Genomic DNA, 12,440 nt, shown 5'->3' with positions numbered 1-12,440 from the left:
TAAAGTAGTCAAATTCATAGAGACAGAGGGTAGAATGGCAGTTGCCAGGGGCTGGGAGAGGGGAAAATGAGAAGCTGTTTAATGGGCTCAGAGGTTCAGTTGGGGAAGATGAAAAAGTTTGGGAGATGGATGATGGTTGCACAACAAGGTCAAGGTACTAAATGTCACTGAAACTGTACAGTTAAAAATGGTAAAATAATAATTTTTGTTATGTTTATTTTTGCCACAACGAAAAGAGAGATTTTATAAAGGGTGACTAAATTAAGTCACTATATAGTAAATGAACACACGCAAAAAAGAAAGGGAGACATCTCCTTACTGCCAGACAGGGGTGGAAGTCCAGGCTCATCACAAGGTCTCCACTGACAACCACCAACCACCAGTGATGAAAGTTTCTGCGCCCTACTCAAGCTTCTCTGACACCACTCCTGTGAGGAGTAGAGTCATTTCAACAATACCAACTCACAAGGGTGGAAGTATAGGCTCTCCACTCCTCTCTTGTTAGCATGGGTGGGAATGGGGCCACAGTTTTTTCTGTAGCATTTGGCTGGAGTAGAGTTATTATTGTTTGAAAGTGTTCTGTCTTGATTGGCTGTCCTTTTTCTCACCCTTTGGCTAGAGCACAGGCTATTACTGGCACCTTTTTATCTGCACCTATGGGTGTTACCGGTTGCATGGAGTTTTCAATTCCAAGTGTAGAATATACGAGAACAACAACAAAACAGCCCAGGGAACTCAGCACCATGTTGTTTTTTGGATATGGAGATTCCTATCTGGTCTTCCTTCTTTTGTCTATATTTCAGTCGGCTTGTGATTATCGTATCCAGGGTTTTTAGTTGCATTTTGTAAGAATAGAAAGAAGTATATCTACTCTGTCTTCCCAGAAGCAGAAGTCCATCTCACGTTTAGATTATTGATGTCCTTATAAAAATCTTGCACTGTTAAATATGGGGCTTTTAAGTTTTAGGGTTCCCTCCTCCCCCTAATATCCAGGTAATTCTCTCCAAGCTGGGAAATGTTGCACTTGGAACAGAATCATTCATTGTTTAAACTGAGCCCTGTATCATTTAGCAGCATATCAGTTAAGCAGTTCAAGTTTTTGTCACTGCCAAAGCAAAATTTAGATCCACCTCAGGGAGGCCCTGCTTAGTCCACCCAATCACCTGGGGCTTATCATTGACTCATTCCCTTGAGCCAAAGTCTTCCTTTGCTTTCAAAATATCCTCACAACATTTAAAACTCACCAAAATTGAGCCTGGGTCTGTGTAAAACTCAGTATTTAATCCCCAGAGGCCATAACCTCAGGCCTTGTGATGGAATCAGACCAGATTTTAATAACAAAGAACACTGAAAATTACAGTAGCCCACGGTCTAGTACCACATTACATAGCTTCCTGAAATCTTGACTTCCATATTTCTTTATGGTTCTACCAGTCCTGGGAGAAGGAGACTTTTGTTTTGCCTAAGTTGACTTTTTTATTTGATGGGGGACTAAAACAGCATAATGAAATGCTAGAATGGGGCATTCCCCATATAGATGTTAGGGGTTTTTTTTAGAACTATGGGGTCATTTCCCAGATAGCTGCAACTTGCTGACATGTTCTGGAGTGGTTCCCCAGACAGCTGGAACATGCTGACATGTTCCCATTTACCCTCCCTGGCAGCAGAAAGATGGCCATGAACACCAGTTTAAATCCTTTAACTTTGTGTTGGGTATCTCTACTCTTGGGAGCGGTGCTTGGGTATTCCCTGTTCCAAAATGACCTCAACTTCCTGGGCAATCGATACATGCACCTGCTTCTGCAGCTTGAATCAGAGTCTTTGTGCTTACACTTGTACATTTTCCTGATCATTCTCAGTTCTGGGGCAAGACAGGAGTTCCTGTTAGTGCAGAGGAACATTAGAAAATTGATGATTTAGGATATTACTAAATTGCGGTCATGAATATGATCCAGTTATAGTCACTAACTGTACCCTGGCTCTCTCCATATGCACGGTAGGCTGATGGCCAGACCTAGCATACAGCTGGGAGATGCCCAGCATGACCATCACCCACCTGCCAAATGTACCACAGATTCGAGGCTGATCCTTCACAGGCTGTGCTAGACCTAGAGACACCACCCCACTTGGCTCTTTGAAAATCATTCTATGTCAGTATTAACAACCTTTCTATGTCAGTATCAGTGATCAGTCATACGGGGTTCAGGATACCAGTGAGATGCACCATTGGAGGCCAGAAAGTCTGCCACCTGCAGTACTGCTGGAGGTCTCTTGGGGACCTTTGATTGGAAAAGTGATCTTTCCTAGGACCTCCAGCAGTACTGTAGGTGGCCGACTTTCTGGCCTCCAATGGCGCATCTCACTGGTATCCTGAACCCCATATGACTGATCACTGATACTGACATAGAAAGGTTGTTAATACTGACAAAGAATGATTTTCAAAGAGCCAAGTGGGGTGGTGTCTCTAGGTCTAGCACAGCCTGTGAAGGATCAGCCTCGAATCTGTGGTACATTTGGCAGGTGGGTGATGGTCATGCTGGGCATCTCCCAGCTGTATGCTAGGTCTGGCCATCAGCCTACCGTGCATATGGAGAGAGCCAGGGTGCAGTTAGTGACTATAACTGGGTCATATTCATGACCGCAATTTAGTAATATCCTAAATCACCAATTTTCTAATGTTCCTCTGCACTGTGTTGTTTCACATTTGATTGGATTTGTTGCCTGAAGCTCCACAGTCTCCCCGCTCCAGTAGGAGTGACGGATCTGTTGAACATGGCTCACCGCCAAGGGATGTTACCTCAGGACTCTTCCCATTCTGCAGGCAATTTCCTCCAGACTGGAGACATGAAGGAAAGACAGCAGGGCATGCATAAAATTTCTCAGAGGATTGCAAGATTTAAAGTATGAGAAGTCCTGCCTCGGCTAATCTCAGAATCTTCACCCACTAGTGTGTATGTAGTTAGTTATGTGGGTTCCTCTTCTTTTTATTCTTTCGAAACTCTAGGTCTATGGTATCAGAGGACAGAAAACTATTAGATGCCCATTTCAGTGACCACTGCCTGCCCTTCCCCTTTCGCCAAAGGCTTCAGGGATGAGCTCTCCTGCTTTTCCAGGTGTGAGATCTCCCTGCTCTGAGGATATATCAATCCCTGCCCTGACACTTGCCCATTCTCCTGGGTGAACAAAACCTCACTCAACCTGGGAAAGCCCGAAGCTGGGAGGAAGACAACACACCTATGGAGGAAAGGGTATCTGTGGAGTTGAAAGATGTTGGAAGAATCCCTTTACAGCAAACTGAAAGATACTCCAAGATTTCTGATTTCCCCAGTAGGGTGTCCTCTCCAGAGGATGCAGGATGCTCTAGAGAACAGAAGCCATAGCAGCTCTGAAATCTGAGAAATCCTATGTTCTCAGCTTGCTTAATAAACTGGCAAAAGCTCACCATGTTTCCCCTCATGGCTTAAAATTCTAACATAATTAACAAAGAAAAGAGCCAGCTTTTACCATCCACTGCAAAAGTCATATTTTTCTGGAACCTGTCCTTTGAAAATATAATTGATCATCTCTATCCTGCCTTGTCTTTGCTGCTGTACAGAAATAGGCTAGTGGCTCTTATCTGATTTCCCTGGATCACTTCTGAAATTGTTTGAACCTCCAAAATGGCCTGAAAAAAACCCCTTTACCTTTGTATGTTTGTAGTATTTGAAAGGATAAAGTGTCTGTATATTATAATGCAATCTCAAAGGAGCATGTTCAGAATGATGAGCCATGATTCCAGATAGTACCAAATTTGGAGTCCATCTGCTGCTGGACAGACCCATGTCTTATAGTTTAAGCCTTGGTTCTTGTTTGAAATAGCCCAGTAAAATCATTTCTTCTCTGCTTCTAGTCCTGCAATTTATTCCCTTCCTGGTCACAGAATCTTGTTCTTTCTCAAACATGCCTTTGACTTAAACCATTTTCATTTCTACTTCTGATTGAAAGCTTTCTGGGAACATTTACTTGTCCACAGTTCTAGAGGGTGAAACAACAAAGGTATTACAAGATAAAATGCATATGGATGTGATTTCTTCAGTACCCTCTCTTCTCATGCAGCAAGGCAAGCCTGGAGTGTGTACCCTCATATGCCGTCCCTCTTGCTTCTGCTTCCCCACAGACCCCAAACATAAACACATCAGCAGAGAAAGACTTTACCTGGTAGCCTAGGCAAGTTCTGGTTTGCTTCACCACTTATGCTCACATCTTTACTCCAGGGGTAGAATGACTGAGGGAGAAGTTTGTCAAGTCATGAAGGTCTACAGATTAGACTAAAAATAGCTACCTGTAGAATTCGGGTCTGAAATTGCTAGTAAAAAAGTGTTAATTTGCATTGTTTATTCTTTGGTCAGTATTCCTTTCTAGAGTGGCTGACTGAAGCTAATCAAGGTATTATGTTTGCCTGACCTTAATATCTTATTCTTACCTGAGCACCCCACACACTGACAGCATTGGGTGGAAATGGGCAGATTCCAACATGGGGAAATAAAGGCTTTTGCTGGGAAGGAGCTCCCAGCACTGGTGTAATCTCTTTTTCCCCATTGAGGACTTCACTGGATATTCTGCATTAGAGCCACCCCATTCCACCCCCCAACCACATCCATTCTCCTTCATCCTCTGCTGCTCTGTGCTCTAGGAGCTATGCCCTGTAGACTGCATCAACCAGCCTCTCTGGCTTACAATTTGGCTCCATCAATAGGAGGCGCCGACGAGGGACCAGACAGCAGGAAGGAGACAGGTCAAGGTATTTCCCCCCTTCCCACTCTCCCACCACCTGTTGGCTTAGTTTGGTGCCTTATGCCTGGCAGAAGTAATGCCTTCCACAATCACAATTCCACCTGGTGGCCCCTTCAATTCTCACTGGGCTTTTGTAGCAGTCCTTCCTCTCCTTGCTCCTTCAGCTCTGAAGGTGGTGATGGCTTTCCACCGTGGCTGGTCTCTGGATGGCTCACTGTCTATAGTCTATTATTTAAGTCCTGTCCACATCATTCTAGGTAGTCCTTTCATTAAAGTCATTTTTTATTTACTAGGGTGGATTCTATTTCCAGCCTGATACAAGGGATCTCTTCTAAAATTTAATCTTGAACTTTGGACCTGATCTCTCCTGAGCATATTAAGGCCCTTTAAATCACTGCACTGTAGTTTGGAGCTAAAGCTTCAGGTAGCCATAGGGTGTGCATATTACCTCTTCCTTTCTGCATGTATCTGGCTGGAACATCTCATGGGCAGAGGTGACTTGAGTTGGGGAGGATTTGTGTCTTCCTGAGTCCCTGGACCACACACAACACCTCTAATACCATACCAATCCCATCATCATTTCTGACAAATGCCTGCTTGTCTCTTGTAGTCTGAGTAGACCTCTGCAGAGCAGCATTGATGTGGTGTTGACATGGTGTCACAATATTTGGAATTGTGTAACAAATCATGCATCTTGAATGGTAAAGGAGTTTTCCCTTTGAAACAGACCAAGCAAGTGACTTGAATCTCAGAAGGCCCAGAACTCAGCATTCTCCACAAAGTCAAAATGAGTTGGAAAGCTTAGATATAGGATGAAGACACTTGACATTGTATGGAGCATTTCTGATCAATACACAAACATCTGAGCAAGTCTGTAAAGAAGAAACAATTTACTTTCTCCTTATCCATGGGGGTGGGGAAAATGCTGATTGACAGAGAGCTTTTCTACTTTCTTTTTTCTATTTTATATAATCCCTACTGAACCACAGGGCCAAATCCTGGCTTCACGGTCCATGCAGACAAACAGCTGCCCTAAGGACCTGAGCTGCACCTGACAGTTGCTGGTAGAACTTCTTGCCTTAGCCCTTATGCTGCTCTGGACACTACTTCTGGTCATTGGTGGGTAGAATGCTAGAGCAGGACTGAGGTGGGCAGAATCACCTGTCCCTGGGCATCCTGGAAGCTATTCTTGAGCACATTCTTTCTGCTGGGATGAGCACGGTGGGCTTCAGTTCCTAACTCAGTATCAACAGATACTATGCAAATGGGTATTGAGCAGAGCAGGGTTCCTAGGAAAAACAAAAGAACTATGAATCTCTTTACTAAATATTCATTACTTCTCTTTTGTTTAACATGCATTTCTGCTTTGATCTCTAGGAAAACTGGAAAATTTACTAAAAGGACATCAAAGAAATTTTCTATTAGGCTGAATTCTAGTTCCAGCCCACATAAATCCTACTCTGCCCTAACCCCCACTTCCACTCTAAGCTACTACATTTCTGGCTGAACTCTTACCTCCCTAGACTTAGATTTCAGAGAGGCTTCAAGTCTTGCTAACCATAGAGGAGATCATGGCTTCTGCTGATAAATATGTCTCTCTTACATGGACTCAAACACAATATTAGGCCTAGAATAGGAATGGAAGGATAAATGGTATCAATGAAATATGAGAGGATACCTCCATTTCCTTCATGGGACTTCTGGGCTTCATGTTGCCCCCCCAGGCAGGCAATGTATCTCAGACAAAATAGGATACTTTAAAAAGAGAAGATGAGGTCAGGCACAGTGGCTCACGCTTGTAATTCCAGCACTTTGGGAGGCCGAGGCAAGCGGATCACAAGGTCAAGAGATTGAGACCATCCTGGCCAACATGGTGAAGCCCTATCTCTACTAAAAATAGAAAAATTAACCTGGTATGGTGGCACGTGCCTGTAGTCCCAGCTACACTGGAGGCTGAGGCAGGAGAATCACTTGAACTCAGGAGGCAGAGGTTGCAGTGGGCTCCGTAGGAGTGTTGTTTGTTATTGATGGAAGGAAGAAAGAAAAGAAGGAGGAAGAGAAGGAAGGGAAAAGAATAGAGGAAATGAGGGAGGTAGGATATAAGGGCAGAAAAAGTGGGAGGTGGGGGGAAGAAACAGAAAGAAAGTTGGGGAAAGATAATTGTTGGAAAGTTCTCAAAGGGCTACAACCTTTTAAAGAGAGTAAGAATCCTCGTCCTGTAGTAACCTCTCTGACTCTGTTCCCTCATAGCTCCTGTCACCGTCCAGTCAGGTGAGTGGCTCTTCTCTTTGTTCTTTTAGATCTCTAGGAATCACACTCACTCTGCAAGGTATGAGAAGTACTTCCAGTTCTAGCCTCTTGTCTGTGGGCTGCAGGGATTTGAGCCAGAACTAGGGTGAAAAGAGCTGGGGTCCAGTGCTTTACTCACCTCCCTCTAGTCCTGGCCATGGCAGGGACACTCCAGTATCACATTCATCTCCGCTTTGCCACCTCCCTGCTTGATGGGCAAGAAGACCATGCCCTGACTCTCTCAAGGCAATGAATTATCCCTTTACTATTGAGCCTTGGGACAGAAAAGGAGAAGATAACTGTGAAGGGAAAGTAAATCATTCTCCTGGTTCCGGCCACAGGAGCTCAAAGGCCCCCACTGGAAGCACTGGAGGCAACGATGGGAAACATATTTATACTAGAGTGGCAACTAGAGAGCTAAGGAGATACTCTTCATTAAGTAAGAATGCCCGTGTATCTTTTACTTGGATTGTAAACTATCAAATGCCTAACTTGTTTTTCTTTTTTTTACTGTAATTATAATACAATACAGAAAGCTTGGTTTCTTATTAGACTGGAAAGTTATATTTTCTTCTTTAATCATGTCTATAATCATTCTATAATCACCTATATGGGAGGTGATGCTTGTGTACCTAGCTTATAATTGTAAGCAAGAGTGTTTTTAAAGTGGCTGGGGGAGGGTGGTCTCTGGAGCAGTGTCATGAGAGCCAGCAAACTCCCTGAAATTATGACAAAATGTGTGTATATGCACAATTGTGCCTTCCACTAGGGAATGAGCCTATAAGTAAATGTCAAAAGTTAAAGGCCACCTATCCAGGCAATTATAGTCAAATCCTTGTTCCAGACTCAGTAATACCTGGTGCCAGCATTTCTTCTCTATATCTAGCCCTGTCGTTATTATCAATTTGATCACAAAAATCTTATTCCTCAAATATTTCTTGAATCAAACTGATTGCATCTTCCTCATCTTCACTGAAAATCTTGCCCAGTCTCAATATAAAGGAAGAGAACATTTGGCCTCCAAGAGGGCTTAGCACTGCTTTCTCGTTATCAATACTTATGGCTCCCACTGTCCACACCTACTTTCTATTCTAATGGTAGAACTTTCCAAGTGGTTAAAAGGTGTAGAACAGTTGTCTTTAAACTTATTTGATCACTTGTGCTATTAAAAACAAAAATTTTGAGCATGTACCTCCAATATATTATACAGACACTGATATAAATCCTATATTGAAATGTTGTAAATGTGGTAAAATACACACAAAACAGGAAACTTTTAAGATTAAAAAGTGTTTAATATAATCTGGAAGTTCTCAATGCTTTCTCCCCACTTCCTTATGGATCCCATTTTGAGGACTGTGGATGTAGATCTGGTGAGAAGATGGCCTCTCTTCTGAGACAGGACCCTGGGAGCTACCCCTCCTCCATGGTCTCACGGCCAGAGGCATAGGCTGGGAAAACAATCTAAACAACTCTCATGCCCTTTTTCTGTATTCCATTCTTCCTCCATGTATGACACTGTCTTTCATTACACTGAAGTTAATGATTGAAGGTTCAGGCCTGGGGTTAGGCTTTTTATCAGAATGACAAACATTTTTCCTGAAATCTAGCCCAATATACTACAATTCCAAATTGAGATCCAAACTTGAATTCCTGGCTGTATTTCCAAATGAAAAATTTCCCCAACAAGCCCAACCCTGCAGCCTCGGTCATAGAGCAGTATGGTGGCTGGCTCTCCTTTCCTTCTGCACAATCTTTTAGAGAACAGTCTACAAGTTTTTCCCTATTCTATTGTGGATTTTTTCCCTGCTGGGGGCAGATCCCAAACACCAAGAGCTCATTCGCTTTCTAGTGACCACTATCTTCCAAGGGGAGGCAATGACCTGAACAAGCAGAGGAGCCCACATCCTTTCTCACAAGGATCATCCAGACCCAAAAACAATTCCCAGAAGCCTCTGATAAAAGCCTTCAAGTGGGGAACTCTAGAGTTTGAAGACACAGATTCAGGGCTGATGTCTCAGTGGCCCAGTTTGTTTCATCTAGGGAAAATGACAAAGGGCAGGTCCTTGAATTGTACCACTTGTCAGAGCCTCTAAGGAAGGAGAGATGCAGAGAAAGGTAATCATGGTCCCATGAGGATGTAAAGTAACCTCAAATTGATGTAAGGAGATGTAAGAGGGATTGTTTTAAAATCCATACTTAGTCCAGAAAACTGTTGGCACCTGGAAAAATGACATCAAAACCATTAACAGACATAAAATGAACAGGATGTTTAGAGGGAAACTAAGTGGAATAAAGCCATCTTTGCTGAGCAGGGAAGCTAACAGGGCCAGTAGGTCCCAGGGCAACTGTGGATATCCAGATTCCTGACTTATGTGTACAGTACTATCCCCTTCCCTTATGAACAGAAGTTAAAGTGCTGGGTCAGGGAGCAGCAGCATCACTACAGGTATCTTTGTATCTTTTGCAGACTGGCTGAACATCGACATGCCACGCAGTGCCTATGAAGGAGACCGTGTGGTTCTGAGGTGCTTGGGAAAAAATAAAGACATAAAAAGACTAATGTACTACAAGGATGGATCTCGGATATCTACCCACCATAGTGCCTCAAGCTATACCGTTTCAAATGCAAGACCCAGTGACAGTGGCTCTTATTATTGTAAGGAAGAGAGGAAACTTTTCTTATTTGTAGATGTGACAGAAGAAACAAGATCGATATGGCTCACTGTCCAAGGTGAGGGCTCACTTTTCAAATGGATGAAACTGGAAAAGAGCAGGGCCTGTGTAGGCCCTGAGGGTACAGGGCAGAAGAGTAGGGCCTGTGAAGGCCCTGAGGGTACAGGACAGAGGAGACCACCCAGGAGGGAGAAGTGATAGGTGGGCTGTGTGTCCTGCTCATCTGGGCTAAGAAAACAAGCGTTTTCTCAACAAGAACTCCCCATCACACTGACAGGTAGTCTCTGTTTAATTCTTCCCTCTAGATTTGTTTCCAGCACCTACGCTAACAGCCAGACCCTCCACTCTCCTCTAGCTCTCAGAAAGGAGCTCAGTGACCCTGTCCTGTGACACACAGCTCCCTTTAGATCTCAGCAATATGGAAAGAAGACCCAGGATATTACTGGTGTGAGGCAATGACAGCATCTCACAGTATCTGGAAGCATCTCACAGTGTCTGGAATCCTATATACAAGTACAGAGTTAGTAAGAGTGGGTTGGGCTGCCAGGCCTGGGTTGGGCAGGGAAGAACCATGGCACCTGGCCAGACTTTGGACTCTTCTTTCCAGTTGTGCTTCCCCTATCCCTGTGGGTGTGGGGGCTACAGTGACTGATCTGGACCCTTTTCTATTTATTTCTACAGCGGCATCATTTCCCAATAGCTTTGCTCTCCCTGTCAGAAAAACAATAATAATCTCTGCAGCATTTACTGTGCAACTGGCACTGAGATATCTCAGTGAACCAAGAGATAAATAAATCATGGTCTCTGTCTGCAAGGAGGGACGCCCAACCAGGAGGCACATTTGACCCAGGTAGAGCAATGAAGGAATGACATCATAATAATAATAGAAATTACAACGAACAATCCCAGCCTTTATAAAATGCTTAAATGCCAGGTTTGAACCCAGGCTGTTATTCTCAGTTCTGGAATAACCCCTTTGATACTCATAAATATCTGGAGAGGAGAAGATTTAAGGAATGTTTACAGCTGTAAACGAAACTGTTCAAAGCAGTTTAACATTTAGTCCTAGTAGCAACCCTATGATATAGTACTACAAATAGCACCTGTAAAGTAGGTAGTATTATTATCTCCATTTTACAGATGAGGGAAGAGAAAGCACCGAGCTGTTAAGTGGTTTGCCCAAGGAAACTCAACACATAGACCTGGAATATGAACCTGGTCACTCAGGCTCCAGGGTATGTGCTTTTAACCACCTTGCTACACTTCCTATCTCAACCATGCCAGTGAAGAGCGGTACCAATAATAGCTACCGTTTGCTGGACCTCTCCAAAGTGAGGAGTACTTTATACCTGTATCGCATTTCATCTCCATGAGAACTCTGTAAGGCAGACATGTTTATTCACATTTTATATTTGAGAAAACTGAGAACCAGAAATAGTAATTGACTTACCAAGATTGAGATCCAGAGATAGTAATTGAGTCCATCCCCCTAGCCTGTGCTCTTCCTACCACTCCTGCTGCCTATGTACATCTGGAGATCAGGAGAGGATGAGATTTCGGTGGGCTGTGGTCATTCCAGAGGGCAAAAGAATATGGAGGAGGTGCAGAGTAGGATAGTTATGGAGTATTAAACAGCAAGGTGGTCCTGTGTAATGTTCCTCAGCGTGCTCTCTCGCTATTAAAAACACTCAGGCAAGTGAGGCGGACCCTCTACCCAAATATTTAGTTCCACCAACCCCACTTGCCTTAATGCCCAACAGGTGATACCGGCTTCCACCCAGCCCTGCCCTCCTTCACACCTGGCCCCCACCTGTGGTCTCATTTTTACATAGGGATCCCTGTGTCTGGGGTGCTCCTGGAGACCCAACCCTCAGGGGGCCAGGCGGTTGAAGGGGAGACGCTGGTCCTTGTCTGCTCCGTGGCTGAAGGCACAGGGGACACCACGTTCTCCTGGCACCGAGAGGACATGCAGGAGAGTCTGGAGAGGAAAATTCAGAGTTCCCCAAGAGCAGAGCTGGAGCCCCCTGCCATCAGGGAGAGCCATGCAGGAGGATACAACTGTACAGCAGACAACAGCTACGGCCCCGTCCAGAGTGCGCTGCTGAATGTCACTGTGAGAGGTGAGAGGCGTTGTCTGAATCCAAGAGCCGGCGGCTCCCCGCTGGGGTCAGTTTCCTTCTGTAGCAGCGAGGACACTCCAAGGTGCTGACAAGAAACAGGGCGTGAGGAAGGTAAGAGGCCCTATGGGCACTGTAGTCTTGTGATGGGGGAGGTGGTGGTGGCAGCAGCAGCCGTGGCAGAGAGCAAGAGGAGGGTGAGAAGGTGGACGCGGGGCCATGTATCCCGAGCTCTTCACCAGAGCCCAGCACAGCTCTGCCGGAAGCACCCCTGCAGGGTTAGACCAGGAGGTGCGAGGTGCGACGTGGGAAAGAGTCCAGGGCCGGCGGGGTGCTATGAGGCGAGGACGTCCTGAGCCGAGGACCGGGTGGGTTGTGAGTTGGGACCAGCCTCGCTGACGGACCCTACTGCCTCTCTCAGTTCCCGTGTCGCGTCTTCTCCTCAGCTTCATTGCTCCTGGCGCCCTGGCCTTCATTGGCGATGTGGTGGAGCTTCACTGTGAAGACAGGAGAGCGTCTGCACCCATTCTGTTTTGGTTTTACCATGAAAATGTGACTCTGGGGAACGCCTCAGCACCTTCTGGA

The sequence above is a fragment of the Pongo pygmaeus genome, chromosome 1, assembly GCF_028885625.2.
Source record: "Pongo pygmaeus isolate AG05252 chromosome 1, NHGRI_mPonPyg2-v2.0_pri, whole genome shotgun sequence".
NCBI classification, from domain to species: domain Eukaryota; kingdom Metazoa; phylum Chordata; class Mammalia; order Primates; family Hominidae; genus Pongo; species Pongo pygmaeus.
Note: the sequence above shows the minus strand (reverse complement) of the source record.